At 36.0% G+C, this 22,443-nt stretch overlaps 1 protein-coding gene and 1 long non-coding RNA gene across 2 annotated transcripts in view; both read left to right on the top strand.

The window, feature by feature from the left end:
* LOC111045033 (max dimerization protein 1) overlaps positions 1 to 22,443 on the top strand; it is a 144,409-nt gene that overhangs the window by 56,162 nt on the left and 65,804 nt on the right. The gene's annotated exons all lie outside the window — the stretch shown is intronic.
* Positions 2,424 to 22,443, top strand: part of LOC120351011 — a 39,085-nt gene continuing 19,065 nt past the window's right edge. Inside the window, exons 1-2 of the long non-coding RNA XR_005571157.1 lie at positions 2,424 to 3,351; positions 9,187 to 9,233. This is a non-coding gene — a long non-coding RNA (uncharacterized LOC120351011). The remainder of the gene's footprint in view (positions 3,352 to 9,186; positions 9,234 to 22,443) is intronic.

Raw genomic sequence — 22,443 nt, 5'->3', positions numbered from 1 at the left:
GATTAATGGTAAGGTGGCTTAGTTACCCCATCCCATTAAGGAATGGAGTAGATTATGGTTTCCTGTCTTCCTCACAATAATTAATAGATTATTCATTAGTAATAAACACTGAGTCTGAAAAATTCAATGGGGAAGGTTATTTATCCAATATTAAAAGCGCATGTCATATTAGAAACTGTTTGATATTGAATCTCTTCCATTTTGTGAATAAAATTGATCAATGAACTATTTTAAATCAATCAAATGTGATATCAATCATTTTATTTGATAATTGACTGCTGTTACGACCATCTGTAAATGAATATTAGTTTTTAGGGTTTTATGAGTGTAAATCAATATTATGAGGTGAAATAATTCATAATTAATTGTTGATAAAAATATATTCTGTAGACTATTAAGATCTTGACATTCTCAAAAGCATTCTGAAGTGCATACACCATAAACTATTATACAAAATGAAATAAAATTGTACTAAATAAAATACAGCAAAAATTAGTGTATTATTTTTTTCTTGAATGTGTTATCTTCATAATGAAATTTGATTTTTGGCAGTTAATTTTGTATGTTTCATTGTAACATTTTGTGTTGATCTGATGAGTTGAAGTCGGTAACTATAGTGAGGTCCCACGTTATAATGGCAGTGGAGAAAGATAGGAGATAACGTTGCCGAACCACTGTCTTGTCAATGCCTTCTATAGATGGTAGCTGATGCAGGTTTATTGATGTAATATTAACTGTTCATTCTCGTTAAAAATAATCAATTATTTTATTAAACAAGAAACTATATTTTTTAATAATTTCATAATGAATTTACATAGTTAAGATGAAATATTTTGCTGTTCATTCTCGTTTAAAATAATCAATTATATTTTATTAAGCAATAAATTATATCTTTCAATAATTTCATAATGAATTTACATAATTAAGATGAAATATTTTGTCAACCAATATTAATTCTACATTGTTGAGAGACGATCTGGCAACAGAGCAAAGCGAGAAAGAGATAGTTATCCCCTTTGTTGAATGATAGACAAGGATAGCAATACCATTGCTAATCAAACTCTGCCATTATAACGTGGACCTCACTATAGTTGAACAGTACCCACTGGATGATTTAGTGTATGTTTCGTATTACGTTGCATTAGTGTCATTTGCATTGTAAATGAATAAATAAATAAATTGTAAAATAAATAATAATACTTGAGCAAATTTCCAGCCGTATTCTCATTGATTTGAATAGTTATCAGCAATCCAAAGAAGGATAGCTTACCCTGATGAATTTTGAGACTACCGCCCATAATGGATGTTTTGAAAAGTAGACTCATCGCATCAACATCCAGCCAGCCGATCAATCAGGCGAAACTGCCGCCCTATATTATAATGGGGATGGGCCGCTGTTTTCCCTCACTGACCATTCATCGATTATTAATCAACATTCTTCCCCTTGAAACAGTAGACTGGAGACTATCACTCTGGTGATTGATCACCTTCATTCCATCGGTATTTCGCAGTGTTGAAGCTGCTTAAATACTGACTCCTACACGTCTGAGTTACTTGCACGAATCTGTATTGACAAAAGTTTCACGTATTCTGATATTTATTATTCAGGACTGAGATGGATTACACATTGTTCATAGCTGGTCTGAAAGGGATTGATTTGTTGTTGCCGTTATCAGAGACAGTAGGGGATTACAATGTCTTCCTGGCTCCCAGTGATAGATTATCAATGGCATTGGTTGAGTATTTTACGCTTTTTTCTTTTAGTTGAGGGTTTTTGTGAATCAAATCTCCTTTATTTATCTCATGAATTTTCAAACTCATACCCCGATAAAGGATATTGTAAAGTATTTTCATTTTCGTCCCATAAATCTTAGATTTATTTATTTATTTATACGTGGATACAATAACAAATCATATAAATATGATTGGGAAGGAACAACAGGCTTGGCCCAAAACTATTCCATTCCCAAATTTTGATTACATGTCCAAAAAATAGGTTAGGATTTCATGGGTAGGATTCATAAACCTCAATAAAGGATATTATGAAGTATTTTCATTGACTTCCCATAAACGATAGAGCTATGAATATTATGTACAGTAAATATAATAAATTGGTATCATAATTAGAACTAGGTTTAGTATTAGCAACTTTTGTATGTATAATATAATAATTATGTATTATGTTTTGTCAATAAACTCCTCTGGCTGCAATTCATTGGCAATCAGAGAAATTATTAATATTATTATTATTGTATGGTATTGATGACACTCAAATTGAATTCAACAAATCATTTGGAGAACAGTTCTTTAATGAAATAATATAACAATACGTTGCTTTGTTATTCTCAGCTTTTTTTACTTGATCAAAATACAAGTTTCAATCTTCGTGGCATTATCAACATTGAAAGAAAACTACTAAAGCATTATTATCACATAGGCTATGATGAGTTGAAACTTAAATTTTGTCTCTTGGTTCATAGTATTGAATAATTATTGATAACACTTCATGTTGTGTGTAGAAAGGTAATATTATTAGTTTTTATTCATGAGAGGAATCGAAAATACAGGCTAGGTTTTTTAGTAATCTTGTGTACAGTGTAGCAAATATAACAATGTTGCATCCTTGCATGATGGATACTCCTCTGTATTATTCAATTATCTTTTCAATAACAGTCTCAAGTTATCCATGCTACTGTATCTATTTCTTGGAAATTTCATTTTTAAACCATTGTTTTAAAAATAATAATCTACTTTTTGTTATCCACTCTACTGTATCAGTTTCTTCAATAATTGCTTTTCCCATTCGAGAACCCACATTATAAAAATTATTAGCTACTTTTTGTTGTAATAGCATGGTAGTTACGCAATTGATGTAGAACAATGATGGCCAATTATTGGTGGGAAAATGTTGCCGAGTTCTTTATATTTGTTGGGGATTAGTGAATTTGATGTACTGTGGCAGAGATGGGGCCACGTTTGGGTTTGGGCAAGCTGGATTCAATGCTGTGTTGCCTTTTCAAATCCAGTTTGGGACTTATCCACGCCAGCGGAAAAGTAAAGCGATGTTGCCGGCTTTTGTGTTGGCTGCCGAACTGGATGGCAGTGCAGTGCTGTCTCAGTCACTCATTCTGTCTCTCTCTCTCACTCTGAATTGATAAGAGCAGTGTATAGTAGATAGTATTATTATCGTAGGTGTGCCACTCTGTCTGCCTCTCACTCTGGTTTCAAGGTCATCTGTAGACCTCGTGTAACTTTTCATCCACTCAGCTTACTGTACCTTTTTCCCATATCTTTGCTGAGGCTCCTTCTAACTTAATCTCTCATTTCTCCAAACTCAACCAGGATGGTTCAGTAAGTTTCTATTGTTATTCTTGTACAATCCAATCCAATGTGGTGTAAGGAATTGAGTTGACCTAAAATTGATAAGGCACACTGCGGTAGAGACGTAGAGGGAAAGACTAGGCTATCTTGTGTTTAATCATAGCTTCAATTTGGAAATTTACTTTTACCACTAGTCCAGGCAATGAATGCTGGGTATAGAGGGAAAAGTTTGGAAGACAATTTTTGGCCCCGCAGTTCTGTTTAGGGTAGTGAGGAGGTAAACATATCAAAAGTCCCCACCACTACCCCCTGTGCTAAGGGGGTGGGGGTGGTTCAAAGGTACAATTTTTCGGTTTCTCGCATATAACTGGAAAACTATGCATTTTACAGATGTGACATTTTTGAAAAAAACACATTTTCCCTCAATTTTTTGCTATTTTTGCTCTTATAACTTTTTGAATATCAATGGGAAAAATCCATGCTGATCATGAGCATATATATAGAGCACATAAATTCTCTTCAATTTGATGTATAATTTCACAAGTTTACGCCCATCCCCACGACTGTTGCAGCAGCTTCAGTGTTGAGTGTGAGATCTTCAGTTATGCAAAAATAGACCAATTGACAAAGGAATTTGGAGAGAATGTTTTGAACACAATTTTTGAATTTGCAGCTTTGTTGGGACCAGTTAGGGGGTGAACATTTCAAAAGTCCCCATCCCTATCTCTTGTGCTAAAGGGATGAGGGTGGTTTAAATGTTGCATTTTTCAATGTTTTGCTTACACGCTCATATCTTTAGAAAAATGCGTTCAACCGACATGACTATCTATTCAGAAATGAAGCTTGATAAATTCTCGACAATATTTGTTCCATGGTGATTTGTGATATCTCCAACAGTTTTCGAGATATACGCTCTTAAAAGTGTAAAATTGTTAAAATAACAGCTTTTAATCCTATTTTTTGATGTTTCAGGGCCTACAACTCTCCAACAATGCATCATAAAAATGAATGCACACCGTAGATTTGTAGAGCTTTGTTTTCTCTTTAATTTGATGTATTAATTCACTACTTAATGTTTTCCTTCTATTGTTATAGCGGATTCAATCTGGGGTGTGAAATTTTCAACTCTGCAACAAGTGTTATCTTAGCAGTTCCACGCCTTCAATAGACGGGCTATAGATGCGTATTTTAGCTATGTTTACCTCATTAAGCCACCAAGTCGAAAATTGTGTACCAGATGTTTCAGACTCAAATTTTAAGGGTTGGAACAGTTTTATGGAGATAGTCTATGTTTCATGGAAAGTATAACATTATGAAGAAGCTACCCGAATGATAACTTATAGAATAAAGCATTACATGCTATTCATTATCTAGAATGAATACCCCGGACGCATTACAGGACTTGTACGTCTTCTTGAAACAGCCCTCTTTAGAAGAACACTACAGGAATACGTCGATTCTCTCTAGGAACGTGAAGCTCTCTATGTGGCAAATTCGATCCCATTGTCAGTTGAGGTTATAGCTGAACGCGAGAATTGGCACAATAATTTTTGTGAAAGTAAACAAAGTGCAGAGTTGCTGATGCCATTTGAGGTGCTTTCTGCTTGTGCAAGTTGATGGGTTGGCACGCTTGCACTGGCAAGAGGTCCTTTGTGCCCCGTAACGATATTGCCGCAGCGTTTCTTCACAATGCTCCGTCCTAGAAACGCACGCGGTTGGTTAGAGATTGAAAAGCGCGCGCTGTTGAAGGGAAAACTGGTCGGAGTCGGGTCTCCTATTCTCCGCTGGTGCAATTTTTTTTCGAACGAGTTGATGTGCGCCGGATAGGAGGCGGAGAAGGAATATTTGCAGAGAAGCGAAGAAGTGGAAACTTGGGCGTACGAGGTGAGTTTGAAAAAGACGCGGCAAATAAAACCGTGCGCAATAACTTAGAGGCTATCGTGCCGACGTTTTTCCCCGCCGTAATTCCATTAGGGGACCGTGCCCGGCCTAATCTAATCGTGCCCTCTTTCGCTTGCATTTTTTCCCCACTTTCCACTCTTTTTCCGTTTCATTCCCAACAATTCCAGGCACCCCTGCCCACCCTCCAACAGTGCCAATAGATTTCGGAGGGATGGGGGTGGGGGGTTCCCGACCTCCTTTTTAAACCCAATATTCCTAATGTGCCGAAACTTGGCTAATTTGGAAGAGTGCCCGTATCGCATCTCCTTGTAGTTTGTCCCATGTCCACGAATCGTCGGCTGTCTATGTGACCCGTCTCTCTCCCTATTCAGACTACGTATTATTATCATCATAATCATCACCATCACCAACTCCCTCTTTCTCTTTGTGTGCACTCCTCCTTTTTTCTTTTCAGAGAAAATTTCAAAAAGAGCAAAACAGGAGCTGGAAATGTATGAGATAGCTCTGGCAGGAAAAGCTCGAGAAGTTGAACTCGTCCGACTCTCAAATCCTTTCTCGGTAATGATCGTTTAGGGGCAAAAAACCGGCTGAGAAAAATGTGTGGGGGTTTGCAGTTTTTGCCAACTGACTATCTTTTTCGCTTCCATTTCCTTTTCTGGCTTGTTTCGCACCACAGCTCTGCAGCGATTAAGTGATATTTTAAAGCAACATTAAACCAATAATATTTCATACCCTCACTCTTTATTTCCTCTCCTCCTTCATCCCAAATAGCCCATTTCACTTAACGATTCTACTAATTTGAAATGTCAGTTTACTCTCTCAGTATTAAATACTGTTATTCATGCAAGATTGATTCGATGCAACTTACCTTTCTAATGAATCCTGATTATTTAGTTAATTGATATTGACATCATCTTTGATGCCAGACAATTTCTCTACTTGGCCTACTACGTAATAATCTACTACTACTACATCTACTGTACTATATTGTCAACTTGGTAATGTAAAAATTCTGGGAAGCAAATTATTATAGTGAATATACACCACCCTACATATTGTATACTTTTGACATATATTGTACTATACCCTACTCTATGAAAGCAATCTTAGTTGTTCCAAATACTTTCTACCAAATGAATTGAAACAGAAATTCCTTCAAATACAACTTCGTCTTCACTAGAAAAGCAAAAAATCAAGTACTCATTGACCTAAAATATTCCAAAGTCACATGATATTTGCATCTAGACTACGTTTAGCATGCTATTCTGACATGTGTGTAGTGGGAAGATACTTGGAATATTCAGTGTTGCTGTTCCCAGAGGCAATAGGCTGCACAAGCACAGAACCCATTCCTACTTGAAGTGTGAGAGAGGCAAGTGAAAGAGCTGTGTGGATTGAGTTGGAAAAGTTTGGAGACCGAACAGTTTCGTGATTGCAAGCTGGCGCAAACTCGTTGGCCTGTCGTCGATGGACAACGTGCTATTTGTTGCATGATCTGCTAATTTAGTTGAACTGCACGTGCACAACTAAAACAACAACAAGAACTACAATTGAGGAAGGAGAAGGAGCAGACATCGCGTGAACGACTGACTTTTGCAATTGGAGCGTGCCCTCGAGTGGCCCGGCCTGCTTGTTGTGCATGTCGAGACTCCTCTTCTTATCTCTTCTTACTTGGCTTCTGGCAATTTCTGAACTTTCCAATGGGCTCCAACCATAGGCCACCAACCCTCAGCAGGTGCGACGCCTGTACAATTCCCTCGACATTATTCTACAACGTTGTTTCGCCCGCTCCTCTCAAGTACTATAACACTTGTGTTGCTCAACACCTGTACACCAGTCAGTGAATGGATTCATTATAGTTTTCGCTGTATAAAATATAGACGATTTGAAAGATTGAGTTGTTTAGAGTTGAATTTGCAAAACCATTGTGAAACTATTTCTATCCTTCATTCTGTTTGGTCGTTTTAAAGATTTTGGAAGAGTCAATTTAGTCAAGGTGTTGAGGCAAGTGTAGTAAGTGTAGAAAGTGTTGCCTCCTGTCAAATCTAAATAAATTACTTTTAAATATTTTAAAGTAGATATCTGAAGATAAAGTTGAAAATACAAAATGGATCTTGAGACTGAAAATAGAGAAGTATTTAATATATTGGAAAGATATATTTTATTTTTATAAGTACGGTATCTTTTTTCTTGTATTGCATATTTTTATGGTATTATTTCATTCACACATTGAGTTCCTATGGTAGATGATGAGTAAATTAACGTTGAAGATAATGAATGATAAGAAGATTATTCATGTTCATGCATGATCAGATGAACATGTACATTCCATGTGAATTGAAAAAGTTGCAAGTAAAGGTATATTCACATTTATAAAATAGAATTATAGTACACTTTAAAATTGATAAAATAAAACAATAATACAAATTATAACGTAACTACTATTTTCGGTGATCACACCATCGTCAGGTTATAATTTTTTTATCACATCTTACAGCTAAGGGTACCTGCTTAGGAGAGGTGTTCATAGTTGGTTAAGGAGTAGATTTTCCGTATCGGTTACCAAGTTAACTTGCCAGTAATCCCCGAGTGGCAGTGATAGCAGTAGAGCGTTCTTTGTTATTGGTCCAAACCCGACAACATAGCAGCACTACTTGGTAGTAGTAGTGTGAGTGTGACCTGCGTCGTTTTTGACAAGTGCATGCATGCTGGCACGTAGGCACACGCACGCACGCACGAGCAAATCACGCGCGCGCACAAAGTTACTGGTGGCGGCTGCACGATAATTTCCATCTCCTTATCTCGACGGACCACTTTGGGCTTGGAGCATGGAGCTTCCTTCGACCTAACAATAAGCTCGACGTCGTCGTACTTTGGCAACATTGTGTGTATATGTGTGTGTGTGTGTGAGTGTTCAAATTAACAGCGATCCTTTGTCCTGTGCGCTTCTTGCAGTCACAGTGAAGCGCTGCTTCCTTGTCTCTATCCTGGCTTCATCCCTTATTGCTCTCTCTTTCTAAAGGCGCGTGGTGCGCTTGCTTGATGGCTGCTCGTCGTTCAAGTGTCTTTTGTAATGTAATGACGTCCTCCTGCCCCTCCCCTTCCTCAGCGTTCTCTCATTGTTTCAGCACAGCTATCAATTCACGGCGAAAATTACTGTCATTAAAAGCATTGATATGAGAATTTTCCCGTGTTTATTCCCTCTCTCTTCCTCTTACACACAATCCCTCTCTTCTATCTCTTTCATCTGAACCGGGCTAGCAATTATTGTTGCGTCCCTTCCATAGAATGACTTGACGCAGTTGAAAACTTGTCCCAATAACCATTGTCAAGTTGACAAAGTTTTGTTTACACATGGCAATTATTGTGGGCTGGCGCACATTGATGGCATCCAATAAATTTTTATATGCTGGATGTGGTGTGGATTATGAGGTCATAGTCACTTTTAAAAAATATCAACAGTTCGCCTGGTTTGAATGCTGAAGAAAAAATGGAAATATTGTATACTTTGACTGTGGTCTTATATCCTTTTGTTGGAAGTAAATTCAAATTACTAATTTTCGAGAAAAAACTAGTTTTATATTTTTTAAAAATTCCACCACTTATTCATAGTGAGTCAATCTTCTCAATATGAGTTCCATTAGGACCGATGTACTATTAATATTATATTATTAATACTGTAGTTTATATTATTATATCATATTATATATTAAAACTATCAATATTAATGTACTATTAATATTAGTTTAAGGACCGATGTACCATTTCTTCCAGACTTCCTTGAGTTTGATGTTGGAAAACTTTTTAATATCTTTTTTTTAATATATTCTACTGTTTCCTAATTCTACCGAGCATTGCAATTCTGTTTGTACAGTTTAGATGGAAACTCATTATTGTAATCATCAGTAATCAGGATTATATTTTAATAAACTCATTAACTGACATATTTCTCTTCTTTTTCAGGTGAGTTCTTGAATTTAGAACACAACAAAGCTGTAAGCTGATTTTTGGTATGTTTTTCAAACTTTAATTTCACGTTCAGTTTTTTTAATTCATATGATGACTGGATAGACTGCTTCAATCCCGAATACTCGTATAACCGGACAAGGATAACCAATATAACCATATAAGGATAACCAACATGACCCAATTATGTGAAAACCCTTTTATCACTAGACTACTTTTTAAAATATTTTGGACATAGTCTTGATTTCCATACTTAACATTTTTTCACTCCAATTATCTCCTCAGCCGTTATTTCCTTCTTAGATATGATATTTTTTCTCATTATATATTCCAATTCCCCCTAAGCCCTAAGCTCTCATCATCCTTTCCATTCACCCTATTCACATTGTCCAGTTACCTTTTGTCGAGGTATAGGGAGTGCTGTTGTAAGCTTCTCTCCCCCAATATTATCTCCACATGACCTCCGATCTTGAAGTATCCTCTCCTCCACAGAAAACATGCAACATCATTTCCACGACAACTTGTTCTGGGAGTGTGCTATTAGGAATTTTCAATGTTGTGGATAATTTATGTTGCCTTCAGTTATGATAATAAATCACTTTTTATATCTTCATCAAGTAATGATCCTCGTAACGTTTCTAATATTGAAAAGCAATCGGAACAAGCAGGAGGGAGGTAGGATGTCTGTCGGATCGGTAAGATGATGTATGAAGTGGCAAGGTCTGAGTGTGACCTCGTGTTATTCGTGTAACAAATAGGAGTGAGTGAAAGGCCCGAGCAGCGAGCGAGTGAAAGGTTGTTGTTCTTTTTTCATGCTCGTTAAAAATCTTGTTTGTTCTTCGTTCACTTTCCTAGAGAGTGTTGGAGCTTGGAGAGGAGCAATACTCGCCAGTCTAATGAACGAATGAATTCTAACTATATCATCATCATCATCATCATCCAAGTTCCAAGTCGACGGTACATTTCGTTTTCAACAGTGCAATGCTCACTTCTCAAAGAAACGCCCGCTTGTTTTCAGAGAGTTATTATCTAGATGAAAATTTAATGAATAGCTGTTAAAAGACTGTTTCTAATAGGTTGTCAGTGTTCTCGTTCTCTGTTTGTTTTCCCAAAATTATTCTTTCTTGAATTTAGATGAACCTTTTATTCATGATTGGAAGGAGATTGGAGTAGATGCAAAATTACTTGAAAGAACCTTACTCGACAGGCTAACCCTTGGAAAATGTTATCCTTTCACGGCTATAATGCATCTTATTTTCTTCGACTTGCTAATGCAATGGATAAGCCGTTTTATATTGTAGAAAATAATTATACATTTCAATAGTTACTACAATACATTGCTATTACTATGATACATTGCTATAGTTACCTATTTTGCTTTGCTTTTATATGTTGAGCCTCCAAATACCAAGTCAAAAAGCACCATGAATATAACCAACTATGATGAATTCATTTATTTTTATTACCCTCAACTTGAACGTACATGGAGTGATAGTAACCCCTTATCAATATCTCTATTAAGCTGCGTACACATATTCGCGCTTCCAACCCGCACCGAGCACGCTCCTCCCTCGTACCGCCCTCGTACCACCATCGAACCACAGTCGCTCCGCCCACGCACCCATCATGAACGTTACGGAAGATGTTAGATCTTCTCGCGTTCCCCGGTCGAACCACTCTTGCTCGCCGGTCGATCATCAATCGCTCTGCTGGAGTGACGGTCGGTTGCGGAGCAGAGCGAAAGTCTGTACGCACTTTTAGAGACCGGGGTTATTCCTTGATCACTTGAGATTCAACTGTATTATACCATAGAGAAACAATAGCTCAAGTAGATATCCCATGGTATAGGGTGTTTATGTCGCAACTTTTACTGTTATCTCAAGCCGTTGGCCACGTAGTTCTTTCCCGTGAATCTGTGTGACGCTGGTAGTCTCTCATATTGTGCCGCTCATACACTCTTACCCGGTCAAAACAGTGAAAATCGACAGTAATCGGCTTGCGATAACAGTAAAAGTTGCGACATAAACGCCCTATACCATGGGATATCTACTTATACTATTGTTTCTCTATGATTATACTAAACTTTGTTTAGTCTATGTTACGTTTCTTTGAAAATGAAAATTTTTCAATAGTGACCAACACTCCAACCAAGTTAATAAATTCAAAATAATACTGATGTAATATAGTATTATCCGGTTTTGAAGTTTGTTGAAGTACTCGTAGAGTGATCCAGAAATCAAGATGTCTGTGGGAGCAGACCTCAGTAGTATAATACAGTTGTATCTCATGATGTGATCAAGTAAAATTCCGGTCGCTTATATTGATACTATTGATACGGTGCATACTATTGATGAGGGGCATACTATTACTATTACTATTGATGAGGGGCATACTATAATTACTCTGAGTCTTATGTACGTTGTATGGCTATCAAGATTCCCATGAAATCACATTAACCCTTACATTTCCATATTTATGAACGCGATTGTCATAACCGGTTGTAAATGTCTCCAATGTCCAGCAGTAGAAGCGACCATACGACAGCCATGAGTTTATAGTTTCAAGTAAAGTTGGTGAAAGGTTTATGTAGAGTCGATTGGGCCAGGGCTGCTGTAGTGGCAAAGACAGCGGCTATAAATTGCAACGCCGATAATCCATCTTTATGTGGCTGCTATTGGTGTGTGTGTTGTGGACTGGGCCCGATTGATTTAAGCTTCAATTAGACGGTCAGTTGTTGACAGCCGAGCAGGCAAACTTGTGACACTGTTGAGTGGAGGAGACTCAGTTGCACTTGTAGAGTGGTCCTTGCAATTTTATTTGCGTTGCGTTCTGCAAAATGAGCGCCAAGGTCTCGTACAAGCTAGAGAGAGATAGTAGCCTAGATCGAGGTTGGTGTAAAGTGTAGGTGTGAGATAGAAAATATACCGAGGCTGGTGTACAGTGCAGGTGCAATAGAGAAAGTAGATCGAGATTGGTGTGCGGTGTTGGTACAAGAGAGAGAGTGTGAGTGATTAGATCGAGGCTAGTGTACAGTGTAGGTGCGAGGGAGAAAGTAGATCGAGGTTGGTGTACAGTTTAGGTGCAAGAGAGAGTGAGTGAGTGTGGAGTAGATCGAGGCTGGTGTACAGTATAAAGTGCATTTGACGACGACCTGTTTTGCCGATTTCAATCAAGGGCTGATCACCATCACACGATTTTATAGATGCTAGATAACATTATTTTCATTCATCTACCTAGCCAACATTTCCAGCTGTCCTAGATTTTATTTAAACAAGTTATTTCTTCGAATGTTTGCAAGGTTTTCACAATATCATTCATGGTGAAGATAAGATAAGATTTAATTCCCATAAACAATAAAAAATCAGAGATCATATGAATAATACATAAATGATAGTGAAAAGTACATGAATATATAAAAAATTGTACTGCTGGCATACAAACTTGTTCACCAGAGAGCAGTAAGTTGTGAGCAGTTCAATTCATCATCATCATCATCATCAGTATTCTGCCCTAGGGCAGGTCCATAAATGTGCTATTCTCTTCAGCAAGTTCAATTCAAATAGACATGATGAATATAAAAGATGGAACAAAACTAAATAAAAAATCATACAAAAACAAATTGAAACATTAGAAATTGGGAGTTAATCAAATTTTTAAATTTTCGACGGATAATTAGCTAAATTAGGAAAAGGAAATTTTTGTAGGAAGAAGAATTTCTTTATGATTTCATAAATTGAAAGTGAATGGAATTAGACATTGAACTATAAATTTTGACACAGTTCATAAGGGTTATCGAAAAGGTCTGAGCGTAAATGTCTACCGAAAATCAATCAAATGAGCTTATGTCATTTTAACTGTCACTTGACAAAAATAGCATTTGATGTCGTCAGCACAACACCAAGTTTGATGTATATATCATCACGTTATGTGATCACCTATATAGTAGTATTATTATTTGAGTCGTAGAATACTATGAAATCAGAACACTATAATGTATATATGCAGAGATCTATACTGCTTTTTTGTAATATTGTGGCAGTGATATCGAGCAGTTTTCCTGGGGAATTGCTTATGAGTGAATGCTGAACGTGAAGCAGTTGTAGAGTTCTACTGTATGAGGACGATATGAAGAAAGAAGAAAGATGGAAGAAGAAATTGAGCAGAAAGAGAGTGATTTGTGGGATCCACCTTCCACTATAAGCACAAATTGTATATAATAGTAGTGGTAACCTGGAAAAGAGCAATGACCGTATACCATCACTTCCTTCCCAACTACTTCGTCTCATCTTTCCTCTTGTTCATCTTCTTCCTCCTTTTCTTCTTTCTCCTTGGCTTCGTCCTCCCACTCTCCTGTACATTTTTCAGCCAACAGGCTCTTGATTCGGCTGGTCCCGTTGTTTTTCGCTTCTACCACAGTCAGGCTTTTAAAACACAGCTAAAATGTCTTCTAATTTTTCCTTCCCTCAGTTACACTGGTGTTATTGTATGGCAATCAATGTATTGCTATTATTTAATCAATTATCCCTATCTTATGGCAACCTATTGAATCGTGCCCTCTGATTATTTATTAAATAATTTTTAGAGCCGGTTTACGAGCTCGGGATATAGCTAAACTCTAGACTTTCAACAGCTAGAGTAAGAAAATTTGCTTTCCGAAACGGGGCGTAGTCGTTTAAATTAAATTTCGAAAAACTAAAAAATTGAACACAAAATAAAATAAAGAGATAATAGTGTAAGATAAGTTTCAGATATTTTGAATTATTTAGTAATGTTTAATTTCGTCAAGGAAGATCTTTTCCAATTATAGAAATGAGAAAATGAATGTTAAATCATAGAAACTACGACTACTCCCCGTTTCGGAAAGCCAATTTTCTGACTCCAGCTGTTTGAAGTCTAGAACTTAACTAAATCCCGAGGTCGGAAACCGGCCCTCAATAGTTTCATCCACTCAATTGTTGGGCGAATCATAATCAATCAATATGTTGTTTCTTAATTTAAATGAAACTCAGTAGTTACTCACCGGTAAATATTGTTCGTAGTATTGAATGAATAATAATATATTATTATGAAATAAATCAAGATATTAACCAATATCTTGGTTGCGCAACCTAAGGGATTGGTTCCAGTGTACATCCAATGACCTATTCAGAGCAGCTGTAAATAAAATTAAAATCGCCATCATGATAGCCAACCTCCGCCATGGAGACGGTACATGAAGAATAAGATGAAATAAATAATGTATATGCATGAATAGAAATTATCATTCATTTATAATGCTATGCTTTAGATAGAAATAATAATATAGTAACTTGATCCATGCTACTAGTTTTTGCTATTGTCGTCTGAGCCAGGATTTTCTGTATTTAAAACTCTTCAACCAATACAATAAGCAAACTTCAACGGTTCAACCAAGCTAGATTTTTGAGCAGAATAGAACACGTTGCGCCAATATTTGGTGGTAATTTACTGTATGCATAAGAATGAGGGGAGAAATCCTGTTTTGAGCTCATTTTTCACGATTTCCATCAATCATTACCATTCTATACAAATGGAATGTTTTCCAATATTGATCTGACAACACTCTTTCGAAACCGACTATTTTGGATAGTTACTCGTGAATTCAATCTCAATCTATCATCCAGATATCCAGACAGCATCTTCCAGAATCGATGCTGGTCCAACGATCGTGTTTCGTTTTTATCTTTTTTCTCGCATTCTCGATTAGAAACTATTCAGATCGTGACTACCCATCTCTGGCACTCGTGTAATAGTGGTGCGAGTGCGATGCGACCTTTGCTGTGCTGGAGCTGGTGTCTCGTCTCTCGTCGATCGTGGATCGAACCCAGTCGGAATTGGACCGAACTGATTGCACAATAAACGTTGTTACAGCACGGCATCGCCGTAGCAGTAAACTCTGTTCGGGCATTTTATTGTTCTGTCTCAAATCGAAAACGATTCGGCTGAAAACTCGGCACACTGTATACTGGCAAATAGGTTTTGTTCCATCTTGGGCGAGTTCAACTCACGAACTCATTTCTCATCGATGTGATGTGATTCCGCAGAAGAGTCGGATAGCAAAATCGATTGAAACAGGAAGCTCAACAATATCTGATTAGATTTGCTACATACTATTTGTGTACAAAGATTTCTTCTGGTAAAGGAATCTCTGATCAAGAGTGTGTATTCAAGATTTTAAAGAATCTAAAAGTAACTCTTTCCTAAAAAATCTAAAAAGATAACTTCTCTTCGAATCCACACATTTTTTGCGAGAGTGTATTCAAGATTTGAAAGAATCTAGAGAAAGAGTTATCTCTTCAAATCTACAAATTCTTTGCGAGAGTGTATTCAAGATTTGAAAGAATCTAGAGAAAGAGTTATCTCTTCGAATCCACAATTTCTTTGTTTTGAAAAATTGTATTGTATTTTGGCAAATAAAGAATTTGATTTGATTTTGCGAGAGTGTATTCAAGATTTGAAAGAATCTAGAGAAAGAGTTATCTCTTCGAATCTACACATTTTTTCGAGCATTTTACAATTGTAATAACTGTAATTATTCAGTGTATTTTTATTAAAATACACATTTAATGAATGTAATAATAATTATTATTTTAATGAAAACAGGAAATTTCTATGACAAGGGACATTTTTGTGGAATTTCATGTAACATAGATGTGTTTGGATGGAATTTCATGTTTTTGGTGGAAACTGATGATTCAATTTCAATATATTTTTTAAATGAATTTATACGATGATCTTGTATGGCGATATGAGATGAAAATGCTTCCCAGTGAAAATTAAAATTCTAAACAAATGACCCTATGTGCAACCTCAATAACGTAGGTACTACGTTACTCTCTACACTATAGTGAGGTCCACGTTATAATGGCAGTGGAGAAAGAAGCAGTGAGAAAAACGTTGCTGAACCTCTGTCTTGTCAATGCCTTCTATAGACGGTAGCAGCTACAGGTTTATTGATGTAATTAACTGTTCATTCTCGTTAAAATAATCAATTATTTTTATTGGGCAATAAATTATATTTAGAAAAATCATAATGAATGTACATAATTAAGATGAAATATTTTGTTAATTAATTATTAATTTTGAATTGTTGAAAGCCGATCTGGCAACAGAGCAAAGCGAGAAAGAGATAGTGCTATCCGCTTTGTTTAATGAAAGACAAGGATAGCAATACCATTGCTAATCAAACACTGCCATTATAACGTGGACCTCACTATAGTGTAGAGATATGGGATTACTGTCCCATAGTCCCATCAGTTATCAACCTCTGGTAGCGGGTATACTGTATTCGAAATTACGACTAATGAAAACGCTATTCAATAGAATTATTATCATTAGATCAGAACAGAAACCAGATTGCTGGGATTTTATGTTATGACGTTTCTTTTGAATGTTTTTATTACCTTATGATCAATAAAACCAATTTATTTCTCTGAACTCCCTGGATATCAGGTAGTTCTGAAATATTCATGCAGTAATCTTTTTATTGAGCTTTCAGATTAGTGACGATCCTGAAGTTTTTATGAGTCTATCAATTCGAAAATATATTCAGAACATGATGTTATCATCAATCTATGAGTTTATGAATTTGATAGGTTCTAGAGAAGCTTGTACGGTTCTTTTCCTCACCAATGAAGCTTGTTGTACACAAACATAAACTTCTGAAAGTTCTAGACGTGACTATAGTGATCTTAGCGTTCATATGAATATTGGCCATAAAGAGGTAACCTACTCCCACCAAAAGCTATGAATATATTATAAGCATAAACTACAATAATATTTGGACAAGAATTTGAGACAAACTTAGGAAATTGAAGAAGTTTTGGGCAATAGACTGTTCTTTTCTTTTCCGACTATTGTATTGTTTGCTCTATCCAATAAATAGATATGCTCTTCTTTTTTTATAGTTTATTATTATTATTTTTGAGAGGACGGATTCAAGGATCCAAAGGTTCAAAGAACCCCACACGTCAACCGAAGCTTATTGTGTTCCCAAGTAGTACGTTAGTTAGGCAAACCAATACTTTTACAAGAACCAAGAGTTTTTCCCTATAACATCCCATTCATCACCTGGTTGCTTGTAGCCAAACAGAGCCCTCCTTGCCCCTGGTCTCTCGCAATCCAGTGTGATATGCTTGGCGGTCTCTTCAGACTTTTTATAGTTTACTTTGAATAACAAAATTATATAGTAGCTACATAATAATCACTTATTATATAGTATGTATTTCCAATAATTGTAGTTCATTTCATGTCAAACCAAGCCCAAATTCGCTAGTGCAATCAATTTTGGGGTGCTTTTCAATTCAGAAAGTAGTGTTGTCGTTTTCCTCATCCATTTTCATATCTATCGAGAGAACAAGTCTGTTGAATTAGAAAACGTTGCTGTTAGCTTCAATTTGAAATGTGCCGGGCAGATTCACAACAATCTATTGGAAACCGATGAGAACTGTTGACGAAATCTGAGTGTAATCGAAACGAGAGATCGTTTCAAAATAGCTTTCGACTATAATGGCGCTAGCTTGCTTGCTATTGGAAAGTTACTTGGTAAACAAGAGGCTTTTCATTAGTTGGCAAGCTGGAATTTCCTTCCGTATTCTTGGTGGAGAAGGGGTTGCCGGAAATTCTTCGACACCAACTCCTTTCAATCGCCATCCCTTCTATCGCTTTGTTTTCTTTCAGCGTTTTGATAGTCGCGTTTCTGCTTTCTTTACTTTATCATCGCAATTGTTTCAGCTCTGAAATACTGTGTGATGTATGGCCTCATTTCTCAGCCTTCTTTAGTTCTCATCCCCAACCATTCCTCGCCTCATGTCTTTTCAACAATGCTTTCAAATTACTGTATATCAATCTCAAAGTAAAAACTCTTTTCATCGGATCTGCTACATAAAACGTAGAAGTCTTCCTATTCTACAGGAAAGCGCTATACATACGCTAGAAAACGTCCTATGCAAAATGTAATATATACTGTGAGAACATCTTTAAATCAACTTCTATTTTACAGAAGTTCAGGTTTTTTTTATGAAAAAGGCAATTAGATGATTAGATTTTGAAGCCTCGCAATAAACAAGAATTTAGGGAAATTGCTATTATTTTTCAATAGTATTCCTTGGAAAGATTTCAGATGAACAGTGTCACGGACATTACAGCTCTTTGTTTTGAATCTAACTTGAATCAATAAAGTGATTCCAAGTCGATGAAGATTGAAATTTTTACAATGTATTAATATTAAATAAAAATGTAAATCTCAGTACCCTTCTTTATAAGTTTGAATTCATAAAGGAACTGAGATTTATATTTTTATTTATATTAAAAGTAGCCCTAAAGAAAAAAGACAATATTATGTATTGTATCCATCCCGAAAATCTTCTCTCCTATTGTGACAAATAGTGTAAATATAAAACTTCATCTAATTGACTAGATATTGTCACAACAACGTAAACGTTTTTTTCAAAGTGAATGTACTAAAAGTGAAAAACATTACAAATTTACTACGTCAAACACATCAAATAGTGAAAAATTGACTATAGTGAGGTCCACGTTATAATGGCAGTGGAGGAAGATAGGAGAACAACGTTGCCGTTCCTCCATTTTGTCAATGCCCTCTATAGACGGTAGCTGATACAGGTTTATTGAAGTAATATTAACGGTGCATTCTAGTTTAAAATAATCAATTATATTTAATTAAGCAAGAAATTATATTTTTCAATAATTTCATGATTAAGATTGAATATTTTGTTAATTATCAGTTTTACATTGTTAAAAGACGATCTGGCAACAGAGCAAAGAAAGTAAGAGATAGCGCTATAAGCTTTGTTGAATGATAGACAAGGATAGTACAGTAATTATACTATTGTCAATCAAACACTGCCATTATAATGTGGACCTCACTATAGTAGAAGAATTTTCTAGAGGAAAAAATAGAAAAATTTTCTAGAGGAAATTTTCTATAGTAAAGAATTATAGATAAAAGGATATTATCTATGAAAACAATTAGGAGAGGCAATAGGTTTGTTCAGATGAATTGAGAAAATAAAGATCTGACAGAATGAAAAGGAACTGGGTAGAAAGGAAGATAATTGAAGCGAATAAACGAAGAAAGATGACTAACCTGAGACCACAGTGATCCTATGTGGTCATAAAATTAAAAAAAAGAAAGAATTTTCAATAAAAGTCAACTCTACTCGACCAACAATCTATTAAACGTCTTCACTTCACAATTTAATTTGTTAATTTACATTTAGTTGATTGATTTGTCACTTAACAATTGATATTTTTTTAACTTGCAACTTTTCTCTAGTTCAGCTGTTTAGCTGGACACCAGTATTGAATGAATAGCGACGCTCGGTAATTGTTGAAGTGAGTGTCATTATAAAAATGTGTGGTTTTGTTGTGATGTGGGTGGTGTTTGTAATGTTGGTGGTGCGTGGTTGGTGTGAATTTGTCAGGTCGCCGTCGACCCGTCGACCCTGTGCCGAGTGCCGTGCTGCACGCCGATCAGGCATCCGGGTGGTCATGCCCCTCATTTTAATTGCAGCCGTAATCACGTTGCTTTCGTGTGCTGCCCCTGCTGCCACATAATAACTTGAACAAGTGTTTGATGGATAAGTTTGGGTGCGAATGGAGTCGGTGACGCAGTTTTTCATACACTCACCAGCGTCCTCCATCGCGATGCTTGACAATATACTTGAATTTTGTTTGATGCAGACAATATTCTACTTTAGGGTTGAAAGTAGAGATAACTTCCCATCTCGTGAGTTTATCTGACAAAAAAAAGTGTTTCTTATCATTTGATCCAGGTATCTTTGGAAGCGCCTCCATGTCAATTTTTGTCCTGACAAGGTTGATATAGTGTTGAGATACTGTCAGCTAAAGCTGGTTTCGCCGTTTTAAGATTTTTGTGATGATAGAATTGCAATTCAAACCTATTATTTTAAACTCTCTTGTGATTTACTAAAGCAATGTATCTCCCTCTCTTCCCCTGTCATAGACAGGAAGCAATAAGGAAGATAGTACTGTATTAACAAAAGCAATAATATTGATGTCATAATAATATAACTTGTTTAGAGAGAGAGAATGTTTAGAGAATGTTTATTTTCGCCAAAATTACATAGTTACAAAACATGAATAATACATACAAAATGCATAATAAAAATGTAAATTATAATAGATCTAAATGATTTGGCACAGCCAGCAAAGTTAAACTTGTGCGCTAGCTGTGAGTTCATAAAGCAAACAGTACGAAGTAGCCTATAGCAATACTGAAAAATGGAAAAAAAATATATACCTATATAATAAATATATTTGTATTACCAAACTTTCAATTTCGGAATGAAGTATCGCAGTTGTAGACAGCATTTATACATTTTAATATTTCAAAAACAGCATAGAATAGGTAGAATTTTTGATCAAAAGTCCATAATAAAAGTTGATTTCTGATAATTGGTAGGAGGTATTGTAATGTTCCATAGAATATTAAACCTTGATACGCTGGAAATGGGAATTTCTTCTTTTATGATTGACGAATTTCGGAATTTTGTGATGAAACTAAGGGCCGGTTTTCGAGCTCGGGATCTATAAGTTCTCAACGTACAGAGTCCAGGACTAAAATAAGCGCTCGGGTCTTATTGACTTTCTGAGTCACGATTTTATCTTCTGAATTCCGGTGTCTATAAGTTCTCGACTTATTGTAGTCCAGGACTTTAACGCAGTAGTCATGAGGGAAATTCACAATATTTTGCTGTTGGCATTATAGCAGATCGGAAACAGCTGATTGGAGCGGGATAATTTAAATGAGCATGCTCTCCAAACTATTTTGTAAAAATACGTTTCGATTTCTTTGTAGGCCTATCCAAAGCAAAACCTTTGAAAGGTGAATGAATAAACATTTCACTTTACGTTATGCTATTATTGATCATTGATCCTAGCCAGTGATTTTGGAATAAAAATTTCATTAGGCTATTGAGTTTGAAAACGTATTTGTTTTGAAAATAACTGGAATAATTATTTATTATTATTATTATTATTATTAATATGTTAAATATGACATTGATTAATAACATTCAGATTGGAATATAAATTCCAAGGCAATCCTTGTGTTATTTTTCTTGAACAGTTTTAGGTTATGTCCGGTTGTAAAATGAGGTTAGTTTTTTACGCATAATTCTGATATAATTTTATCCCAAAATGAACTTGCAAACTATAAATTATGAATTTAGATGGACTAATCCAAATAATTTAGGTATTCCATAACATCTATTTGACTTTTCATCTTCTCCAAAACAATAACTGAATTGTGTTTGCTCAGTTAAGTCTAGAACTTGAATTTAAACCCTACCCCAGTCGAGGGTTTAAAATCTCGCTGTTTTAAGTCCTGGACTTAACGATTTTTGATACATCCTTGACTTATAAACCCTTCACTCAGAAAGCGAAATTATGAACTCCAGGGTCTAACGTGATCTCTTAACTCCAGAGTCTACTCTAAACTCCTCGTCTACGTTAGCGCTCTGACTCGGAAAGCCAATTTTCTGACTCCACAGTTTAAAGCCAATTAAAGTCTAGTACTTGGCTAAATCCCGAGCTCGGAAACCGGCCCTTCACTATTATTCAAGTTGATTTGACAACTATTATTCTGTCCTAAAGTTGAAGCTGAATCTTAAGAAAACCAAGTGCATGATCGTCTCGAAAAAGCAGAGAGTGCCAATTAATATTGTAGTGGACAATACACCTATTGAAAGAGTCACAGCATATAAGTATCTTGGAGCATGGATTACTGAAGTGAACGATCAGACCAGGGAGATCAAAGGACGAGTGGAAATAGCACGACAGGTGTTCATAAAAATGAAAAGATTTCTGTGTAGCCGAGATATTAAACTAGAACTTAGAATACGAATGCTGCGTTGTTATGTGTTTTCTACATTGCTGTACGGCATGGAAGCATGGACTTTAAAAAAGTCAAACCTCAAAAACATCGAGGCATTTGAAATGTGGTGCTATAGAAGGATGTGGAGAATACCATGGACAAGAAAAGTGACAAATAGGGATGTAATGTTAATGATGGCAAAGGAATGTGAAATTGTTGCGACTATAAAGAGAAGAAAATTGCAATATTTGGGTCATGTAATGAGGGGTGAAAAGTATGAGCTGTTGAGACTTATATTGCAAGGAAGGATCATGGGAAAGAGGAGTGTGGGAAGAAGAAGGATATCCTGGCTGCGTAATTTGAGAGAATGGTATGGC

The sequence above is a fragment of the Nilaparvata lugens genome, chromosome 4 (assembly GCF_014356525.2).
Source record: "Nilaparvata lugens isolate BPH chromosome 4, ASM1435652v1, whole genome shotgun sequence".
In the NCBI taxonomy this organism is placed as follows: Eukaryota; Metazoa; Arthropoda; class Insecta; order Hemiptera; family Delphacidae; genus Nilaparvata; species Nilaparvata lugens.
The sequence above is the reverse complement of the archived record's forward strand: the minus strand, read 5'-3'. Positions and strand labels throughout refer to the sequence as shown.